The sequence below is a fragment of the Ambystoma mexicanum genome, chromosome 13 (assembly GCF_040938575.1).
Source record: "Ambystoma mexicanum isolate Mex_15411 chromosome 13, UKY_AmexF1_1, whole genome shotgun sequence".
NCBI lineage: Eukaryota > Metazoa > Chordata > Amphibia > Caudata > Ambystomatidae > Ambystoma > Ambystoma mexicanum.
The window spans coordinates 654,665,335-654,687,673 of NC_090938.1; the positions used below are offsets into that span (position 1 = coordinate 654,665,335).

General features: G+C 47.9%; 1 long non-coding RNA gene across 1 annotated transcript in view; it reads left to right on the forward strand.

Moving 5' to 3' along the window:
- Positions 1-820: 820 nt before the first annotated feature.
- The window catches only part of LOC138521655 (uncharacterized), a 72,379-nt gene continuing 50,860 nt past the window's right edge, over positions 821-22,339 (forward strand). Inside the window, exon 1 of the long non-coding RNA XR_011283091.1 lies at positions 821-4,361. This is a non-coding gene — a long non-coding RNA (uncharacterized lncRNA). The remainder of the gene's footprint in view (positions 4,362-22,339) is intronic.

Genomic DNA, 22,339 nt, shown 5'->3' on the forward strand with positions numbered 1-22,339 from the left:
CCCCTTTAAAGCACTTGGCACTTCCCCTTGCCGTAAAGCCGAACCTGTGTTTGCCCCCTGCGCTAGGGTGACCAGACGTTCCTGTTTTGCTGGGACTGTCCTGTTATTAGCATAGCTCTCAACCATTTATTTTGCAAAGTTTTTGGCGGGTGAGAGGCCCATTGGAATGAATGGCCGTGCAGGAGGCTTGGTGGGTGAGTCAGCCCTTTACAGGGCGGGTCACACCCGCCAAAAGCGTGTGAGGTGAGAGGATGTTTATAATTTAAAAATCACGCCCCTGTTTTGGATAAAGGGAAGGTTACCAGTATGAAATGATCGAATATTGATGGTGGCCAACAACTATAAAGCAAGCAAACATCCGAATAAATAGCATTTTACATTCCATTTCGTTCCTCTGACCTCCCAGGCCGAACTTGAATCCTCAACCTTTCAGTAGCCACCATACGCATTACCAGTTTGAGCCACACAGACTGACTGGGAAATCAAATAGATAGGAAAGCATGTACTATTCACATTTATCAGAGCAAAAGCTCCTTCAGAGCAAAAGCTCCTTTATTAAAGAGATGCTTACATTAAAACGGTTTATTTGCAGGGTAGCAGTTCAGTCCTGGAAAACATTACGTGCACATAAGGGAAGAAAGGGGGCAGAAGGTTCTGCCATGGTAGTCCTTCCTTTATGTTTGTGGCCGTCCCGCTTTTTTATTTTGCTAATGCTGGTCACCCCACCCTGCGCCCAGCATTGCCCTGGTGATTGCTCCCCTGCTCTCGCGATAGGACTTCTGTGTTTGTTAAAGACCCATGGCGCCGCGCTAGTCTCGGATGGAATCGCGATTCCGTTAGGTGTATTCACAGACAGGGCACCTCGGTGGTGTCTGGCAGCCAGTGGGTGGGGCCACCAATAATCCGCAGGTGCCACCCAAGCAGACCACCTGCTGACAAGAGATCAGGCATGTCCTGTGTGAAGCACTTTTCATCTCACCGTGCCAATTACAAGAACGCCTGGCACGGCACCCAGGACTCGCCCACAAGCCAGCGTGCCAAGACGCTGGCGCTTGTACACGGAGGGCATCCATCGCTGGACTGCAGTGATGACTGACTCTGGATCTATATAGCATGCTACCAGACAGTGCAGACACAGCAAGTAACAGAGTAAGATGTTCAAACAGCGCACACCAAGGGCCGGATCGCACCTAAGCACTTAGCTGAACGGATAATTGCCTCAGCATACATGATAGAGGAGTTGGCACGCCAGTTTTTTTGCATAACCACAGAATATATACACAATTCCCGCTGAGACTCAATGTTTTTCGAATGCATTGTGTATAGATATCCTTAAAACATGGCGTGACTATGGCTCTTGGCACCCGGACTCGTCCCTGCTTAATGGAATGAACGATATAACCTTATAGACTGGGGGGTGGGGTCATTATCGCGGGATAATGGTCTAGCCCCAAGTTATGGCCCTTCAAAGTCGAAAAGGTTGGGTTATTAGACAAAGTGGTAATGGCAATATTGGTTTATGGAGTTGTGGTGGTGACGTAAAAAGCGTTGCTTTAATAGCGAGTAAAGTAAGTACACTAAATGGGTTAGTAAATTAAATGTGGTTTTATTTTGTAAAGCTTACATACCAGAAGGTGGGAAAACGTGGGATGGATTCCTTGATGCCTCGCCGGCTTAGGGTCTGGAGAATTGCCATGGATAGCTGCACTCCAGAGCTTGAATAGGCTACAGGTGGGAGGGAGATTGGAACTTTGCCACACCTTGTGAAGGGCACCTTTTCAAGTTAGGGTCAGCTCCCAGACTATATCATCTGACAGAGGTCAATCAGCATTTGTCCTTTTCCATGTGGGCGTTGCCGGCTTGGAACTGTGAAGGCGGTGTCACTTTTTAGGATTACAATGCATGATGAGTGTGCATTTGTGAGAGTGGAGGGCCAGGTTAGTAATTGTCGTTGTGTCTATGCAATGAGTGACCCTGATGGAATCTATATATTGTATATTCACCCCCTTCTCGACCTCCTAAGCAATTTAGGAGTGCAATACACAAACTACACTGACGATACTCAGGTAGTTATACAGCTGAGTGGCTCTTACAGCAGTGATGTTGGAACCAACAATAATATATACAAAGCCATACAGGACTGGATGGCCTGCAACTCTTTGGCTCTGAATGATAAAAAGACCAAACTCCTAATAGTGGCATCTAAAAGCATTCGGACGAAACTTGATTCCAACTGTGCCAGCTTCCCTATTGCAGATAATATCATCGCCGTCCAAAAGAAAGTCAAGACCCTAGGAGTTGTTCTGGACGAAGAACTATCCATGAAGTCCCACGTTTCTAGCATTAAGTCCAGCTGTGGACTCATTAACAAACGAATAGCATACATTCGCCCATTTATCTCGGAAGAAAACTGTGCTCTCCTGTCCACGGCACTGATTAATTCTAGATTAGACTACTGCAATAGTCTCCTAGCAGGTACCACAGCCTCCAATATTCAATCACTACAAGTGGCCCAGAATAATGCTGTGCGTAATATCTTCAACCAATCTCGTCGCACACACATCTCCACCTTTAGGGAAAAACTTCATTGGCTGCCGGTCAAACATCGTATAACACACAAGGTGCTAACTACGACGCACAAATACCTGAGCCTCAGCAGTCCTACATATCTGTCAGCACGCATCAGTACCAAGCCAAATGAGAGGAATCTTCGCTCATCCACTGCGATTGTCCTTAAACACCCCAGATTCAGGACAGCTAAATTTGGAGGTACCACTCGTGATGCTCAGGGTCCCCTTCTTTGGAACAGACTACCAGCTCGGATACGGCAGATCCAGAGCTATACTGTGTTCAAACGCGCCATAAAAACTCACTTTTCTAACCTGGAATAACTCGTTATGATTTTCCCTTCTCTTCTGCCTCTTTGTGTTTGTTTGTTTGATCTCGTCTTTTTGTGCGCTCTGAGGCCTACGGGCATGTGGCGCGTTATACAAATTAAAATAAATAAAATGAATAAAAATAATATGGACCCAGCTACTCTGGAGAGAAAGTCTGTCCTTGTTTAGACAGTTTGAAGGACACCTTTCCCTAGTACTGAGCTGTGTCTTGTATGGTTAATGGTGTGTCTTGGAAGGGCACTGACCATGGACTCCAGTGTGTTCCAGAGCTGATCTCTTTGCCAAGGAGCCCCCATAGAACTCACAGATGAGGGTACACTCTATGCCATCTGCAGTGAACTCTGCAGACCAGGAGAGGTATTTTCTGCAGTAGGCTGGGCCGCTGAACTAGGGGCCTGATGGACTCACATGCCGGGTCTCCAGAAGTAAAGCGGTGGCTTCCTGCTGCATCTGCAATGGGATTGGCCAACTCCCCAGGCAAGAGGACTGAGGCTCCATCACTTCTGGAGGTTCTGCAGCCCGGGTTGCTGGAGGGACCATGAAAGAAATAAACGACTGGAAAGTGGTGCAAGACGCGAGAACTAAAGGTGTGGCACTTAGTCGCTAGGTGGTAAGACTTCCAGCAAGAGTCCAAATGCACCTTGATTCCAGCAGAAGGAACCTTACAATCGGGCTGACGCAGGTGCATCAAAGCTTACTACAAGGAATCAGGTGTCCTCCATCTGTCTGGGTGTCCTCAATCATCCTTCCACAAAACACATGGTCAAATGACCATTTAGAAACCACCATTGCAAAAAGCAAGGCTGGAATACAGGGGTTTTTGTGAAGGGCCTTAACAGTAAGAAGAAATAGGGGAAACGGGGAAAACAAATGGGGAGAGAGGTGAGAAAGAGTTTGAATAGCAGCAGGGACATCATTTCACCAAAATGCAAGGGGTAGCGGAAGTGACATTGTATGACCCTTGACCGCTGATGACATCACAGGAAGTGATGCCATTTGGCCCCTCCCCCAAATGGCATCATGGGAAGTGATGGCACATGACCTTTTACCCTTGACAAAACAGGAAGTGGCAACACATAGCATTGTTCCACAGTACACTAAGACAAATATGGTTACGATATCACTGTAATATATACATTTCATACAAGAATGGATCACCATATGTAGCGTTAATATCGGTGTGTATAGGCCCATATTACAAAATTACTGTGAATGTAAACAGACATCCAACACAACAACCTGGACTATTGAACATCACTCAAGCTAAACTGTAAACAGAGCATCTCGGAGAGGCCTAAACCCCAAAACGCAGACATCCAGGGCCTGGCCACAGACTGGAAACAGCAACTGACCAACACAAGTCCAATCAGAAAAACGATGGTCTGGAGGGTTGCCAAGAGCTGTGCCAGTAGTGATGAATGATTTGAAACCTTCCAGCCATCACCTTTCTGTTTTGCTTATTTGGTAAGTTACCCATATTTCTTTTTGTTATCTGGGAGACAGAGGGGTCGTATTGGAGGATGTGTTGCAGGTCACAGTAATTGTGTTTTTCTTTTTTTTCTTTTAAAATGTGCGTAACAGCTCTACAACATCACCCCTAGAAAAGCCTGCAGGGCCTAGAGACCTAGGCCACTCCTCACACATGACACCCAATGAAGCCGAAACATGTCTGGGGATGCGTGTGATCTCGTGCAGACGGGATGTGATCTAGCAGTTTGGGCTGAACTTCTCCTTTTGGGGTGGGCCCAAGCATGATTTGTATATGGTCTTTCCCCTTCTGTAATGGCTTTGCAGGCTAAAGACGATGGTCGGGAGGGTTGCCCAGAACTGTGCCAGTGGTTATGAATGATTTGAAACCTTCCAGCCATCAACTTTCTGTTTTGCTAATTCGTTAAGTAACCCACCCTGTTTTTTGTTAGAAGGGAGTTAGAGGGGAAGGATGTGTTGCAGGTCACAGTAATTGCAGATTTGTTTTATTTGAAAATGTAAACGGCAGCAGCAGCTCCATGACATCACCCCTAGAAAAGGCAGATTTTATTATTTTCTTTGGTCCACTATATCTTGCTTAATACTAGCTTCTAAGCACTGAAACAGAAACTGAACCTGTGTTGCGCTGCATCCTCTTGTTCCCAAAGCAAGTGCGTTGCCCTCGAGCAATCCTTTGAAATATGTTTTTTTTTGTTTGAGCAAGCAACAGATGGTTTATTTCAAAGGCAGAGGGCAACTTCAAGTAAATTAATTATCTCACCTTGCGTCTGAGCTTATAAAGAAGAATTAGGACACTTTTAAACATAATAAATCATACATAATGGACAAAAAGTTAAAGTGTGCATCTCATGTGGAAGTGTGCCAGTGATGCAGGCCCGGCAGATCTGGGTCAGGTCACCCAGTGCTCAGGCAGGATTGGTGGCAGAAGCCACTGTGCCACACCCCTCTTGTCACAAGCCCAGTGTCAATGGATGTGCAAAGCAGGCAACGAGAAACACTGATGAGATTTGTGTTCATGCTGTGCTGTCACTGAGTACTGCAGGCTGCTCTTACCCATTCTCGGCTAGCTAGACCTAGCCCCCATTCCCTTCCTGTTGCTACGGCCAACCTGTTAGTGATGGCGGCTTCATGGTTTTTCCTGAATCCCTGTTTTTGCTCCAGTTAACGTGATCGAGCTTCCAGGTGAAAAAAGCAGTGGCACGTTCAGCTGCATTTACAACTGCCTTTTTCAGGTGCAAAACAGATATCTGCTCCTGGCACTGCCTCTTTTTCCAGTGGCCTAGGGGTAGCAAGGACAGGTCTAGGAGTAGCAGAGGGGGAGCTAGGGGTAGCAGCTGCGACCCCTGGCAACACACAAATGACGTCCCTGAATAGTAGGAGTGAGGCAAAAGGAGGGAATTGTGGCAAAACGCCCATTGTTAATGTTATATTAATGGTAAATAATGTTTGTAAGGCCCAACTCTCCTGGAGGCCTCAGTGTGCAGCACGAGAGAGGGGTCAAGTCCGAGAGAGCCCCGAATTAGCAGGGAGACCTAATCATTAGAATTAAAAAGAAAGGTTTTAACAGATCTTTTGAACGAGAGGTTTTCAGAACAGATGCAGATCCCTGAGGGAAAAGAATTCCATAGGCGAGAGGGCAATGGAATCAAAACTAGTGCCACCAAAACGAGTCAGTTTGAAACAGGGTTGTTCCAGTTTATTGGAATTGCTAGATCAAAGAGAGCGAGGAATACAAAAGTGCCTGATTCTTTCTTTGAAATAAACTGGCGCATTGTGGGTGAGGCATTTATGAGTGAGGAAAAGAATCTTATAAGTGACACAGTGTTTGACAGGGAGCCAATGAAGGGATCTGCAAGGCTCAGTACATGATTCCTTTTAGTGAGGTAACAGACGGCTCGGATAGCATTATTCTGGGCAACCTGGAGAGAAGCCAAATTGTACTTAGAAGTGCCTACCAACACTTGAGGAAAAAAGCAACAAAACGTTAGTTCGGAAATAGGGTGCACAATATGGAGGGTAATAAATGGCATTTCAAGAAAAATGCCTTTACGAAACATAACATTGAACCCTGTCTGGGAGCTCCAGACACACATTCTGAACATATAATTCTTCACTGGCGCTATTCTATAATCTATCCGGACTTGATACCTTTTAACGGCAAGGCGGGGGCGAACAAGATGGGGTCGGTCCCCACTTAACCTTCCTGCCAGCCCGGCCCTTACATTGCTGAGGAGGCCGATTTGGCAAGCAGGGCCAGGCTGGCAGGAAGGCAATGAGGGGGATCGTCCGTGCCCTCCTTGCCCCAGCTCCCCTTCCGGCACCTACAGGTGACGTGTGTCGCCGGGAAAGGAGGGGTGGGGTCAAGGAATGGGATAAGGTTTGGTGGCCTTGGAGGCCACCCGTTTCAGGGCTATGCATAGCCTCCTTCCTCTTGTCGCTGCGCTGCCACCGGCTCCCACTGCCTTGCCAAAATACTCCCCAACGGAAGGGTTTTTGCTCACCTGTTTGATGGAAGCAACAAGGAACTCCTGCCGTTTCTAGGAGGTCTTGCCGCCGCTCTCCTTCGCTACTTCTGGGTCCACCCAACATGGCCTTTGGCCCTTCAGACCACAGGCAAAGGGAATTACAGTATAGAAGTGTGTTTCTTTTGGTCTGATAGCATGTTCGAGGTTCGGGCCATCAATAATGAGAAAGCTTCTTGCCTCATGGTCCTTACGTTGCTGAAGAAATACGTGCTGTCTTATTTGTTGGTAAACATGAAGTTCAGGGTGAAACATATCCCGGGAGTGCCAATTTTGTTTGTTTTAAGATGAAGGAGCTCAGGATATGGCACCCGGGGGCCGAAGATCGGATGAACGCTTTCCCGGAGACACTGTGCCAACTTGGGAAGATTTCTATATGGTGGATCTACATCAGGGGCCTTCAAGTGTATCAACTGAGGACGGCTATGACCGTAGTACAGCCAGGCCTGATCATTCATATCAGAGGCAATGCCTTGGCATCCTTGAGACATAAGGACCTAAGAGGGTTCTATGTCATTTCATCGACTGATTTTTTTCCGATGGGTTTTATAACGAATATTTTTAAATGAAAAAACTCATTAAATTTTTATTTTTTATTTTATTTTGGGGGGTCCACCCAAGCCCTTCATCCCCTTTGGCTTTTTCTCTAGACCCCTCATCCCTTTTATGCACTTTCCCAACCCCCTATATTTTACTGTGAGTTTTTTAGTTGAACAATGTTCATTAAAAAACCTATTAAAAAAGGTTTGGTCCTGAGGTTATCGTTGCATGGTCCCAGATCAAACTGAGGTATGTATGGGGTAAAGGGGTACATGCCTGCCCACTGAACATTAAATCACACAAAATAAACACCTGCCCGCACGCAGTCTCCCATACCCCTCATTTGCCACAGTCACCAAACCTTTTACCGTGTCCCGCCATCCTCCACGCCTTGTCTGGGTCGAGATAGATTGTTTCACTTATCAGCACATACCCGCCCTCTCCAGGCGTACCTTGCAGTCCCACCGACTGCCACCACTAGACTGACCTTTGATTGCAAGATCCTTCTACACCCCCCTGCACAACCTGCTCTTCCAGCACAGGCACCCTCAACCACCATGTCCCACGATAATCTCCACCAGCGGTCACTTACAGATCTGGCCTCAAAACTGCCAAACTCTCTGCGCCTTTAAAGAGATGAACGCTGTGATGCTATGGTTGAACCCCATGCGATCACCAGTAGTGAACCCCCCTTCAACCATTACCGTACGTGCTCACCTCCTCCTCGAGCCAAAGCTCGCCCTACCTCTAACCAAGATCCTGAACTGCACTGCTCTACCGCAAATGCCTCCTCCAACCCACAGATGCTTAATTCAGCAGACACAATGCAAACTAAACAGTGCACTATTAACGCTATGCCTCCAGCCTTCAAAGCTGCAATGGTGAACGCTAGGTCTAGAACAGCCCACCCACTCAACATACCTCATCTTAGCTAATAACTTAGATGTATTAGCAATATCAGAAACCTGACTCCAAGCTACCTCTGGCCCCTCCCTTACTCTAGCTATACCGCCTAACTACACAATCCATCACAGAGATAGACTGGATACCAGAGGCAGAGGGGTCACCATCATTGCAAAGGTCTCCATACGACTTAGAGAAAGGTCCAACTCTGCCTTTTCATCCGGTGAACTCATGACTACCAAGTTGAGCCTACCGCACACTTCCAGAGTAACACTGCATGTGGTATATCGTGCCCCTGACCACCCTTACGTTTGAAGAGGATATCCTGCACCTTCTCTTTAACACAAAGCCCGTCTTCGAAGACGTTACTCCTCTGAGATTTCAATCTTGGACTTAACAACGAAACTGACGCAAATGCCCTATCTCTAGATAACTCTCTAAAGGCGTTGGGCTTTCAACAGCGCATCCTCAGGCCCATGCATTCGAAAGGCTGTATCCTCGACTGGCTTGTTGATTTGAACTGCAGTACTACCATCACATGTAATAAACCTTGACCCTGGACAGACCATAACATTATCCTCTTCTCCATCCCTGTATCTGGCCTATCACCCTCCCTTGCCCCCCCATTGCCACTAGATACTTGAGAAACATCACTAGTTCCAGTATCCTCCCTCTACTGGATGAGCTAATTGACCTCGGGTCCACGCCTATTGACCCCGCCTCACTAGTGGACCGATACAACCACTTGTTGACTCAGGCCATAAGCAGTGTAGCTCCGCTTAAACTATGGAAACCCAGAGTGGCTGCGCATTGTAACGCATGCTTCTCCCCTGACCTCAAAGCACTTTGACTTCTGAAATGTGACTTGTCCAAATGGAACAAAAACCTGACGGTTCTAGACAAAGCCAGCTATACCTTGGCTTCAAGCAAATACAAAAGGGACATCCTCTAAGAAAAAAGCTCTACCTACAACTCCAGAATAAAGAACGCTAATTTCAGTGCTAGGGAGCTCTTCCTATGCTGCGCTTCAGTCACACGCAGCCTCCTGCCACAAACTGCACTCAAGACCTCTTGTGGTGCACTAACATCCAAAAAGCCTTGATACACAAAATTGAAACACTCAAGAAAAAGATCATCTCCAAAAAGATTTCTTAAGTATTGTTGCTGCCACCACTCCTAAACCTGAGATCCAAATGACCCCACTTAATCAGCCTTTTTCAAATTGGAAACTGTCTCTGAAAGTGACGTCACTCAAATCATTAAGGATCTCAAACCCTCCATCTGTCACAGAGACATCTGCCCTGCAGTAATTATTAAGGACTGTGCCGCCGCAGCAGCGCCTTTCTTTGCTGCCCTCATTAATGCCTCTTTTTCTACATGCACCGTACCTATGTGCCTCAAGGACGCTTGGGTCTTCCCACTCCTAAAAAAACCTACGCCTGACCCAGCCACCCCTGTGAACTACCGACCCATCACAACTGTCCCTTTCTTACTTAAAATCCTCGACCGTGCAGCTTACTTACAGATCCATTGTCACTTGGAAGTCAACAACCTCTTGGGCCTAAAGCAATCTGGTTTCAGACCTGGCCACAGCACTGAATCCACCTTGCTAAATCTCAAAAACCAACTGGTTGAAATCAAAATCCCGGGCAACTCAGGCCTACTCCTCCTAATGGACCTGTCAGCGGCCTTCGACTTGGTTTACCACCAAATCCTGTGAAGTCTCCTCGCCTCTGCAGCATACTTCTCACCTGAAGCCATCTCCTGGATTAACTCCTTCCTAACTATGAGAGTGTTCTCATCAATTGCTGCAGAGCTTCGGCGCCGGTCAATGAGGTATATTCACGAAACCTGTCTTCGATCTGCTTGGCTCTAAAGGAATCTCTTACACCAACTACGTGGATGATACTCAGATTCTCCTACACCTCGTAGGAAACTATGAAATTGATACCAAGAGCCTACATTCAGTCTACCATACTATCTAGACCTGGATGGATTCCCACCTTCTCTGCCTGAATGACGATAAGATGAAATCCTCCTGGTCGGTTCGCAACATACACTCAGCAAGCTAGACTTATCGTACAAATCCTTCAACATAGATGGCAACACCATCCAGGTTTCCAACAACGTCCAAACCTTGGGACTTTCAGGAAACGCCTCAAACTCCTGACTCTTTTATTTTATATTTTGGATATTTAGAAGGCGCTTGTACAAAAAGAACAGTGTTTCAAAGCGCCACAAGGCAAAAGGGAAGGGAGCAAGGGAATAAAAAACCCCAATGGAAATGGCAATGAATAAATAATAAAGTGAAAAGCGGTACTACTAGGACATGTGACATTTGGAATTAACCACGGTACCTGTACCCTGCTTTTTCTCCTGTGACTCTGTATGTGTTAAAAGCGCCCCATGAGAGCGGGGCGCGGAGGGGGCTGGGGGGGTGGGCTCGGGCAAATGTGATTGTGTTCCTCGTGTAATTTTTGGGTGAAACACCGGTCAGCCTGAAGATGTTGGGGCCCACTTCAGACAGATGTTTTGGGACCCCCCTGCCTTCAGCCAGGAAAGCTCGGCTCAGGCAGCTGTGCGGTGCATAGATAATAATGCAGCCGTTTCTTAGGGCAAGCGCCAATGGGCGATTTGCCTGCTTTGATCAGTGAAGTGGCATAGCATGGATGGACCCCACCCTGGGCTTCATTAATCTCCAAGCAAGTTCACTGCCCCCCACCAAAGAGCTGAAAGCAGGGCGAAGCATGTCTGGGATAATTTAGCACCTTTTGAAGAGGCCTGTCTTTACACTTTCAAAGTGACCCAACTTTTAGTTTATGAATACTGATGGCTCCTTGGGGACATGTGTGGGTACCATTAGCCCACCTTGTGTCTTCATTACCTGGCAAAATCCTAGTTTAAAGGCAGCAAGAGGGCAAGGACGAGGGGGGGAGGGGTGGTAAAGTCGAAACCCTAAATGATCACTTAAGAAAAGCTATTAAGCTTTCTTTGGCTGAGTCAGTCCCCGTGAATCCCTAGGTTAGGATTACAGATAAATAGATGAACTTGATAGTACCGGTGGTTGTTTTCCACTTGTTATTTTTTACTGACACACTAGCGAGTGTGGCAGTACCACTGGCTGTGTCCCTATTGTTAGGGTTATGGTTATATACACTGGTAAGTGTGGCAGCACCTGTGGATGTGCTCCTCCCATTAGGGTTATGGTTATATACACTGGTAAGTGTGGCAGCACCTGTGGATGTGTTCCTCTTGTTAGGATATGGTTATATACACTGGTAAGTGTGGCAGCACCTGTGGATGTGTTCCTCCCATTAGGGTTATGGTTATATACACTGGTAAGTGTGGCAACACCTGTGGATGTGTTCCTCTTGTTAGGATTATGGTTATATACACTGGTAAGTGTAGCAGCACCTGTGGATGTGTTCCTCTTGTTAGAGTTATGATTATATAAACTGGTAAGTGTGGCAGCACCTGTGGAGGTGTTCCTCTTCTTAGGGTTATGATTATATACACTGGTAAGTGTGGCAGCACCTGTGGATGTGTTCCTCTTCTTAGGATTAGGGATGCACTGCTGAATGTGGCAGCTCCAATAGCCGTGTGTGTCCCTCTTGTTATATTTATGGCTGCACTTGTAAAGTTGGCCGTACGTGTGGCTGTGTTTCTGTTATTCATTGATGATGCACAGGTGAGTGTGGCAGTACCCGCAGGTGTGCTCCTCTTGTTATGATTTCTGATTCGCAGGAGAATGTGGTAGTACCTGTGATTGTGAAGGTGGCAGTACCTTCGCTGATACACAGGTGAAGTTGGCAGCATCTATAATTGGCTTCCCTTCGTTACTCTTGGCTGATACACAGGGGAGGGTGGCAGTACCTTTGGTTTGGTTTCCCCAGCTACTCATTGCTGATGCATTGTGAGGGTGGCAGTAACCTTGGTTGGGTTCCCTATGTCACTCTTTGCTGATACAGTAGCGTGGGTGGCAGTACCCGTGGCTGTGTTCCCCTTGTTACTCTTTGCTGATATACAGGTGAGGGTGGCAGTACCTGTGTTCCCCTTGGTACTCTTTATTGATGTACGGGTGAGGGTGGCAGTACCCGTGTCCGTGTTCCCCTTGGTACTCTTCGCTGATATACAGGTGAGGGCGGCAGTACCTGTGTTCCCCTTGATACTCTTTACTGATGTACAGGTGAGGGTGGGAGTACCCGTGTCCGTGTTCCCCTTGGTACTCTTTACTGATGTACAGGTGAGGGTGGCAGTACCCGTGGCTGTATTCCCCTTGTTACCCTTTCCTGATGTACAGGTGAGGCGGGCAGTACACGTGGCTGTGTTCCCCTTGTTACTCTTCGCTGATATACAGGTGAGGGCGGCAGTACCTGTGTTCCCCTTGGTACTCTTTACTGATGTACGGGTGAGGGTGGGAGTACCCATGTCCGTGTTCCCCTTGGTACTCTTTACTGATGTACAGGTGAGGGTGGCAGTACCCGTGGCTGTATTCCCCTTGTTACCCTTTCCTGATGTACAGGTGAGGGTGGCAGTTCCCGTGGCTGTGTGTGTTCCCCTTGTTACACTTTGCTGATGTACAGGTGAGGGGGGCAGTACCGGTGGCTGTGTTCCCCTTGTTACTCTTTGCTATTGTACAGGTGAGGGTGGCAGTACCCGTGGCTGTGTTCACCTTGTTACCCTTTGCTATTGTACAGGTGAGGGTGGCAGTACCCGTAGCCGTGCTCCCCTTGTTACCCTTTGCTATTGTACAGGTGGGGGTGGTAGTACCCGTGGCCGTGCTCCCCTGGTTACTCTTTGCTGATGTACAGGTGAGGGTGGCAGTACTTGTGGCTGTGTTCCCTTGTTACCCTTTGCTATTGTAAAGGTGAGGGTGGCAGTACCCGTGGCTGTGTGTGTTCCCCTTGTTACCCTTTGCTGATATACAGGTGAGGGTGGCAGTACCCGTGACTGTGTGTGTTCCCCTTGGTACCCTTTGCTGATGTACAGGTGAGGGTGGCAGTACCCGTGGCTGTGTGTGTTCCCTTTGTTACCCTTTGCTGATGTACAGGTGAGGGTGGCAGTACCTGTGGCTGTGTGTTCCCCTTGTTACCCTTTGCTGATATACAGGTGAGGGTGGCAGTACCTGTGGCTGTGTGTGTTTCCCTTAGTACCCTTTGCTTATGTACAGGTGAGGGTGGCAGTACCCGTGGCTGTGTGTGTTCCCCTTGTTACACTTTGCTGATGTACAGGTGAGGGGGGCAGTACCTGTGGCTGTGTTCCCCCTGTTACTCTTTGCTATTGTACAGGTGAGGGTGGCAGTACCCGTGGCTGTGTTCACCTTGTTACCCTTTGCTATTGTACAGGTGAGGGTGGCAGTACCCGTGGCCGTGCTCCCCTGGCTACTCTTTGCTGATATACAGGTGAGGGTGGCAGCACCCGTGGCTGTGTGTTCCCCTTGTTATCCTTTGCTGATGTACAGGTGAGGGTGGCAGTACCCGTGGCCGTGTTCCCCTTGTTACTCTTTTCTGATGTACAGGTGAGGGTGGCAGTACCCGTGGCTGTGTTCCCCTTGTTACACTTTGCTGATGTACAGGTGAGGGTGGCAGTACCCGTGGCTGTGTTCCCCTTGTTACTCTTTGCTATTGTACAGGTGAGGGTAGTAGTACCTGTGGCCGTGCTCCCCTGGTTACTCTTTGCTGATGTACAGGTGAGGGTGGCAGTACTTGTGGCTGTGTTCCCTTGTTACCCTTTGCTATTGTACAGGTGAGGGTGGCAGTACCCGTGGCTGTGTGTGTTCCCCTTGCTACCCTTTGCTGATATACAGGTGAGGGTGGCAGTACCCGTGACTGTGTGTGTTCCCCTTGGTACCCTTTGCTGATGTACAGGTGAGGGTGGCAGTACCCTTGGCTGTGTGTGTTCCCCTTATTACCCTTTGCTGATGTACAGGTGAGGGTGGCAGTACCCGTGGCTGTATGTGTTCCCCTTGTTACCCTTTGCTGATATACAGGTGAGGGTGGCAGTACCCGTGGCGGTGTGTGTTCCCCATGGTACCCTTTGCTGATGTACAGGTGAGGGTGGCAGTACCCGTGTTCCCCTTGTTACTCTTTGCTGATGTACAGGTGAGGGTGGCAGTACCCGTGGCTGTGTGTGTTCCCCTTGTTACACTTTGCTGATGTACAGGTGAGGGTGGCAGTACCCGTGGCTGTGTTCCCCTTGTTACTCTTTGCTATTGTACAGGTGAGGGTGGCCGTGGCTGTGTTCCCCTTGTTACTCTTTGCTATTGTACAGGTGAGGGTGGCAGTACCCATGGCCGTGCTCCCCTTGTTACTCTTTGCTGATGTGCAGGTGAAGGTGGCAGTACTTGTGGCTGTGTTCCCTTGTTACCCTTTGCTATTGTACAGGTGAGGGTGGCAGTACCCGTGGCTGTGTTCCCTTGTTACCCATTGCTATTGTACAGGTGAGGGTGGCAGTACCCATGGCTGTGTGTGTTCCCCTTGTTACCCATTGCTGATATACAGGTGAGGGTGGCAGTACCCGTGGCTGTGTGTGTTCCCCTTGTTACCCTTTGCTGATATACAGGTGAGGGTGGCAGTACCCGTGGCTGTGTATGTTCCCCTTGTTACCCTTTGCTGATATACAGTTGATGGTGGCAGTACCCGTGGCTGTGTATGTTCCCCTTGTTACTCTTTGCTGATGTACAGGTGAGGGTGGCAGTACCCGTGGCTGTGTTCACCTTGTTACCCTTTGCTATTGTACAGGTGAGGGTGGCAGTACCCGTGGCTGTGTTCCCCTTGTTACTCTTTGCTATTGTACAGGTGAGGGTGGCAGTACTCGTGGCCGTGCTCCCCTGGTTACTCTTTGCTGATGTACAGGTGAGGGTGGCAGTACTTGTGGTTGTGTTCCCTTGTTACCCTTTGATATTGTACTGGTGGGGGTGGCTGTACCCGTGGCTGTGTGTGTTCCCCTTGCTACCCTTTGCTGATGTACAGGTGAGGGTGGCAGTACCCGTGGCTGTGTGTGTTCCCCTTGTTACCCTTTGCTGATGTACAGGTGAGGGTGGCAGTACCCGTGGCTGTGTTCCCCTTGTTACACTTTGCTGATGTACAGGTGAGGGTGGCAGTACCCGTGGCTGTGTTGCCTTGTTACTCTTTGTTATTGTGCAGGTGAGGGTGGTAGTACCCGTGGCCATGCTCCCCTGGTTACTCTTTGCTGATGTACAGGTGAGGGTGGCAGTACTTGTGGCTGTGTTCCCTTGTTACCCTTTGCTATTGTACAGGTGAGGGTGGCAGTACCCGTGGCTGTGTGTGTTCCCCTTGTTACCCTTTGCTGATATACAGGTGAGGGTGGCAGTACCCGTGACTGTGTGTGTTCCCCTTGGTACCCTTTGCTGATGTACAGGTGAGGGTGGCAGTACCCTTGGCTGTGTGTGTTCCCCTTGTTACCCTTTGCTGATGTACAGGTGAGGGTGGCAGTACCCGTGGCTGTATGTGTTCCCCTTGTTACCCTTTGCTGATATACAAGTGAGGGTGGCAGTACCCGTGGCTGTGTGTGTTCCCCTTGGTACCCTTTGCTGATGTACAGGTGAGGGTGGCAGTACCCGTGGCCGTGTTCCCCTTGTTACTCTTTGTTGATGTACAGGTGAGGGTGGGAGTACCCGTGGCTGTGTGTGTTCCCCTTGTTACACTTTGCTGATGTACAGGTGAGGGTGGCAGTACCCGTGGCTGTGTTCCCCTTGTTACTCTTTGCTATTGTACATGTGAGGGTGGCCGTGGCTGTGTTCCCCTTGTTACTCTTTGCTATTGTACAGGTGAGGGTGGCAGTGCCCATGGCCGTGCTCCCCTGGTTACTCTTTGCTGATGGTCAGGTGAAGGTGGCAGTACTTGTGGCTGTGTTCCCTTGTTACCCTTTGCTATTGTACAGGTGAGGGTGGCAGTACCCGTGGCTGTGTTCCCTTGTTACCCATTGCTATTGTACAGGTGAGGGTGGCAGTTCCCGTGGCTGTGTGTGTTCCCCTTGTTACCCATTGCTGATATACAGGTGAGGGTGGCAGTACCCGTGGCGGCCTTCTTGTTATTCCCAGTAATGCACGGCCAAGTCATGGTGCCAACTTTCTGTTTTCCCGATGCGTCAGGCCGGCCCAGTCTTGCCACCCCTGTGCCTTGTCTTGCATCTCTCCCCCCGACACACACACACACACACACACACGCTTGGTTTCCACCTGTGGCAGCAGCTGCGCCCCGCAGTGACTTGTCCGGGTGCCAGGTACTGACAGCCTGTCATCAGCGGCCAGGCAGGTTCCGGGAGACAGGGAGCCCGTTTTACAGGTTTGCGGAGGAAGTACTTTGAGACAAAGGATTAGGTGTAAGCTGCCAGTCTCCGCTTGTACACTATCTGTCTAGGTGCACACACCGCATGGGTGGGGAGGACGGGGGGCACCCTGATCTGTGGTGGGCATGTTACGCACAGCCATAGACCCTGAAGCGTCTACTAGACACTACACGCGGCGTATCATAGATAGTACATTGCTCCCGCACTTCCCAGACTTCACCCATTGCTTATCACACGCACCAGGCAAATGGCGCCCGTGCAACGTCATAAGGGTTTATACCACGCGACGCCGCCATGTGCATGGTCTCTTGGCTTTCTGGGGGATCTGAACACATTCGGGGGAAGCTGGCTAGGGTTGGAGAAGAAGCATTCACGGTAGCTTTGCTGCTGTTTCGGCGCGTTGCGCTGATTTCGGGCAACGGCCCGGCACGCCACACAGCCCTGTAACAACTCTTTCCTTCACACAGTTTCACAAGACACGGCTTCAGGTGGCATTAATGCCCATCAGTTCTAGGGCTTGATCCTAAAGAAATAGGGCATTTCTTAATAAACAATTTGTCAAGGATGGGATAACTGAAAGTGAGGGTCATGGGTGCTCCCTGACCTTGTTTTCTCTCAGTTTTTTTGTCAGTTCTCAGTAACTCACCAGGACCTGGCTTTCTTTAAAGTCTCTCTCAGATACCACCATGGGCCAGCTTTCTCTTGGGTTTCTCTCAGGTCTTCCCATGACCTCAGTGATCGAAGTGAGCGTGGACGCTCGGGAGCGGTGTTCCACTACTTTTATTTTTTTCTGTTTACCTTTCCTCTACGTTTAATGATCATATTCACCATTCTATACAGAGGATTTGTCCATTTATGTCCTTGTGCAAGTGTACAGTTGTAATAGGAGCCTTAGTTACTAGTCACTTGGCACCAGCCCCAACACCTTGTCACATGTCACACTATGCTTCCGCCTACACTCTCCCCTACCGAGACCACAGTTCCATTACCTTTTTCGGCACACTTTTACCACTGCATGAGCTTGTTTTCTCAGCTTTCTCTCAGTTCTCACCATGACCTGGCCTTCTCTAAAGTCTCTCTCTCGGGTACCACCATGTGCCAGCTTTCTCTTGGGTTTCTCTCAGGTCTCCCCATGACCTTGTTTTCTCTCAGCTTTCTCCCGGTTCTCTCTAAGTTCTCACCATGACCTGGCTTTCTCTAAAGTCTCTCTCTCTCAGGTATCACCACAGCATGTCTTCCTCTCCGTCGCTCTCCGGTCTCTCTCAGGTTTCTCTTTCTCTCAGGTCTCCCCACGACTTTGTTTTCTCTCAGCTTTCTCTTGGTTCTCTATCAGTTCTCACCATGACCTGGCTTTCTCTCAAGTCTCTTTCTCAGGTCTCACCACAACCTGTCTTTCTCTCGGGTCTCTCTCTGGTGTCACCACAACTTGCCTTTCTCTTGACTTTCTCTCAGGTCTCTCCATGGCCTGTCTTTCTCTCAGGTATCACCACAGCATGTCTTTCTCTTGTGTCTCCCTCAGTCCTCACCACAACCTGTCCTTCTCTCGGGTCTCTCTCAGGTCTCTCTCAGGTCTCACCACACCCTGGCTTCCTCTCGGGTCTCTCTCTGGTGTCACCACAACCTGCCTCTGTCTTGGCTTTTTCCCAGGTCTCTCCATGGCCTGTCTTTCTCTCAGGTCTCCCCACAACCTGCCCTTCTCTTGTGTCTTCCTCAGGTCTCACCACAACCTGCCTTCCTCTCGGGCCTCATTCAGGTCTCCCCATTATCTTGTTTTCTCTCAGGTCTCTCTCAGGTGTCACCACAACCTGCCTTTCTCTCGGGTTTCTCCCAGGTCTCTCAACACCCTGTCTTTCTCTCAGGTCTCTCTCTCAGGTCTCACCAGAGCCTGTCTTCCTCTCATGGGAGCTGGGGCAATGAGCAAGTCTACCTGGAAGAGGTGTGGGCTGGCATCTGCCCCATTGACTCTTTCGATCTGAATCGCTTCCACGGACAAGCAATCCACTGGAACTAGCCACAGCAGGGATCCAGTGTGATGATTCCTGCAACTGATCAGCAACAGCCCTGGCCCACTCATTCCTTTTCAGTTATTTCTTTTGCACCCACTACTAAAGCCACGGCTATCCCTTTAGTCTTGGAAGGGATGCAGATCTGCTGGCTTTATTGATATAATTCTGAATGCATTAGCAAACATCTGTCCTTAACTATTTCCCCTGAATACTAGCCTGGAACTGTTGACCTCTAGCACTGATGACCACTGTACTAACAAACAGCTGTGCTTCCTAACTATTTCCCCAAATACCAGCATACAACTGATGAGCAGGTCTACAAACTGTTGTGCTTAACTATTTCCCTAAATACCAGCTTAGAACTGATGACCCACTGCATTAACAAACAGCTGTGCTTCCTAACTATTTTCCCAAATATAAGCCTAGAACTGATGGCCCTCTGCATTAACAAATAGTGGTGTTTCCTAATTCCCTAAATATAAGCCTAGAAGTGATGGCCCTCTGCATTAACAAACAATGGTGTTTCCTATTTCCCTGAATACGGTCCTAGAACTGATGGCCCTCTGCATTAACAAACAGATGTGCTTCCTAACTATTTCCCCAAATATAAGCCTAGAACTGATGGCCCTCTGCATTAACAAACAGCTGTGCTTCCGAACTATTTCCCAAAATATAAGCCTAGAACTGATGGCCCTCTGCATTAACAAACAGTGGTGTTTCCTATTTCCCTGAATACGATCCTAGAACTGATGGCCCTCTGCATTAACAAACAGTGGTGTTTCCTATTTCCCTAAATATAAGCCTAGAAATGATGGCCCGCTGCATTAACAAACAGTGGTGTTTCCTATTTCCCTAAATATAAGCCTAGAAATGATGGCCCGCTGCATTAACAAATAGCTGTGCTTCCTAACTATTTCCCCAAATATAAGCCTAGAACTGATGGCCCTCTGCATTAACAAACAGCTGTGCTTCCTAACTATTTCCCAAAATATAAGCCTAGAACTGATGGCCCTCTGCATTAACAAACAGTGGTGTTTCCTATTTCCCTGAATACGATCCTAGAACTGATGGCCCTCTGCATTAACAAACAGTGGTGTTTCCTATTTCCCTGAATACGATCCTAGAACTGATGGCCCTCTGCATTAACAAACAGTGGTGTTTCCTATTTTCCTAGAGATGATGGCCCGCTGCATTAACAAACAGTGGTGTTTCCTATTTACCTGAATACGAGCCTAGAACTGATGACCCACTGCATTAACAAAAAATGGTGTTTCCTATTTGCCTGAATACGATCCTAGAACTGATGGCCCTCTGCATTAACAAACAGTGGTGTTTCCTATTTTCCTAAATATAAGCCTAGAAATGATGGCCCGCTGCATTAACAAACAATGGTGTTTCCTATTTCCCTGAATACGATCCTAGAACTGATGGCCCTCTGCATTAACAAACAGTGGTGTTTCCTATTTCCCTGAATACGAGCCTAGAACTGATGGCCCTCTGCATTAACAAACAGTGATGTTTCCTATTTGCCTGAATACGAGCCTAGAACTGATGACCCACTGCATTAACAAACAGTTGTGCTTCCTAACTATTTCCCAAAATATAAGCCTAGAACTGATGGCCCTCTGCATTAACAAACAGTGGTGTTTCCTATTTTCCTAAATATAAGCCTAGAAATGATGGCCCGCTGCATTAACAAACAGCTGTGCTTCCTAACTATTTCCCCAAATATAAGCCTAGAACTGATGGCACTCTGTATTAACAAACAGTGGTGTTTCCTATTTCCCTGAATACGAGCCTAGAATTGATGGCCCACTGCATTAACAAACAGCAGTGCTTCTGTAGAGGAGCAGATGCATGCCTCTGCAGGAAGCCCCACCCCCTACCTCCCACATTTTGGAAGCCTGAGATCGTGACGTGTGTGCCAATACCGCAACATATGTTCGAAAGAAGATACCCATTGAGACAACCCTATCGAATGTATCCCCGAAGGGATGACAATTTGAGGGAGGAACTCCCTGAAGGAAGCTTTAAAAGATAAGGAAAGAAGCCTGTGACGTCATAAGAGTATGAACAACGTCTCAGGATACTGGTTGAAGAGGGTGTATGGATCCTACAGAAACTTACGACAAAGTAAATAATCAAGAGACCTTTTAAATATGAGAAAGATTACACGTGCACAAAGTGCTGCAGTGAATCAGCCATTCAATAATTGTACATATGCTGAAATGCAAGTAGACTGAGCTATCATAGAAGCTTGCTTTATGAAGTGAATAGAATGCAGATGAATCCGCCATTGTATAGGAGCTGGACATTGGTATCATGAATTTTAGTAAACCAGGACCTATGAAGGATTAGGGGAAAATTGTGTTGCAGCAAGAATAAGTTAAATCATGGAACCGCATGGCGAGGTTGTATGGCCTGAAGTCAAGACTGAAGCAGCCAAGGTTGGCTATCTATTCTGGAAAGGAGTGAGCATACGAGGGATGAATCATCTCTTTTTAAGGTGCAAAGAAAGAACATCAAGAGTGCCGAGTTTAACTCATTTAAGACATTTAAAAGCAGCAGAATGGACCAAATTGTGGCCTACTGTCACGTGAGCCAAGAATGAAAATAGAGTGTGGATTTGTAGTCCTAGAACACGATAGTGAGTGCCTGCACTCCCGTGTATTCTCAGAGACAAGGCTACTTTGCAAAGCCAAGTTCAAAGACAATCTTCATGGCAGAAGACATGGGCGATGAGAGATGTTGGGCTAATTAGGTGGGGAGGTAGAGTACGGCCCCTTTCCTTGCACCTGGGTATGGACTTGCATGCTGCTAAGTGAACCAAATGTTCCAGACATGGCAGAAGCGTGCCAAACAATTGTAGGGATCCATAGAATGAGTGATCTTATAGTTTGAAAACCAATAGGAAACTGTGTATTTAATGTGCAGCTATTCTTGGAGAGAGGGCTGATGCCAATTGTAGGGGTCCATAGAATGAGGGACCTTATAGTTTGAAAACCAATAAGAAACTGTATCTAATGTGCAGCGGTGTCCGGTTAAAGGATCGAATTCAAAAGGATCGAATGCAAAAGGTGAGAGTGAATAGGATCGAAAACAAAAGGTTTGAAATATTTTTTTTAATTATATATTTTTTTGGAGGTTTTCGTTTAGGTAAAAAAGTGGTTTTTACCACAAAAACAGGGGTTGGGTGGGGACCTTTTGATTCAACCCTTTTATCATTCGATCCTTTTGATTCAATACTTTGACCTATAACCATGTGCAGCTATTCTTGGAGAGAGGGCTGATGACATATGGAGGAGAGCGGGATATTCAAGTGTGATTGCACAAAACACGGCACGTGGAGTGCCATTTAATAATTGTAGGGCAGATGTTTGAAGAGCTCTCAGGGTATAGTACCCTGATACATCAGATATGGGTGCAATTATGACACGTAAAATGAAAGAAGATGAAGGTCCTATTGCTTACATTCAGGACATTCAGGAGAAATGGCAGCTTGAAACTCGCGAGCCGTGGGAAAAGACAGTGGCGTTATTTTATCATATTTTATGTCAAGGGCTGCCTGAACCAGTACAGAGGCAGATGAAAAAACAAGTGGGGATGGAAGCGAAGCCATGGGCTGCGAAACAGTTGACAATAGTATATGATTGTCATTCTTACAAGAGAAAAA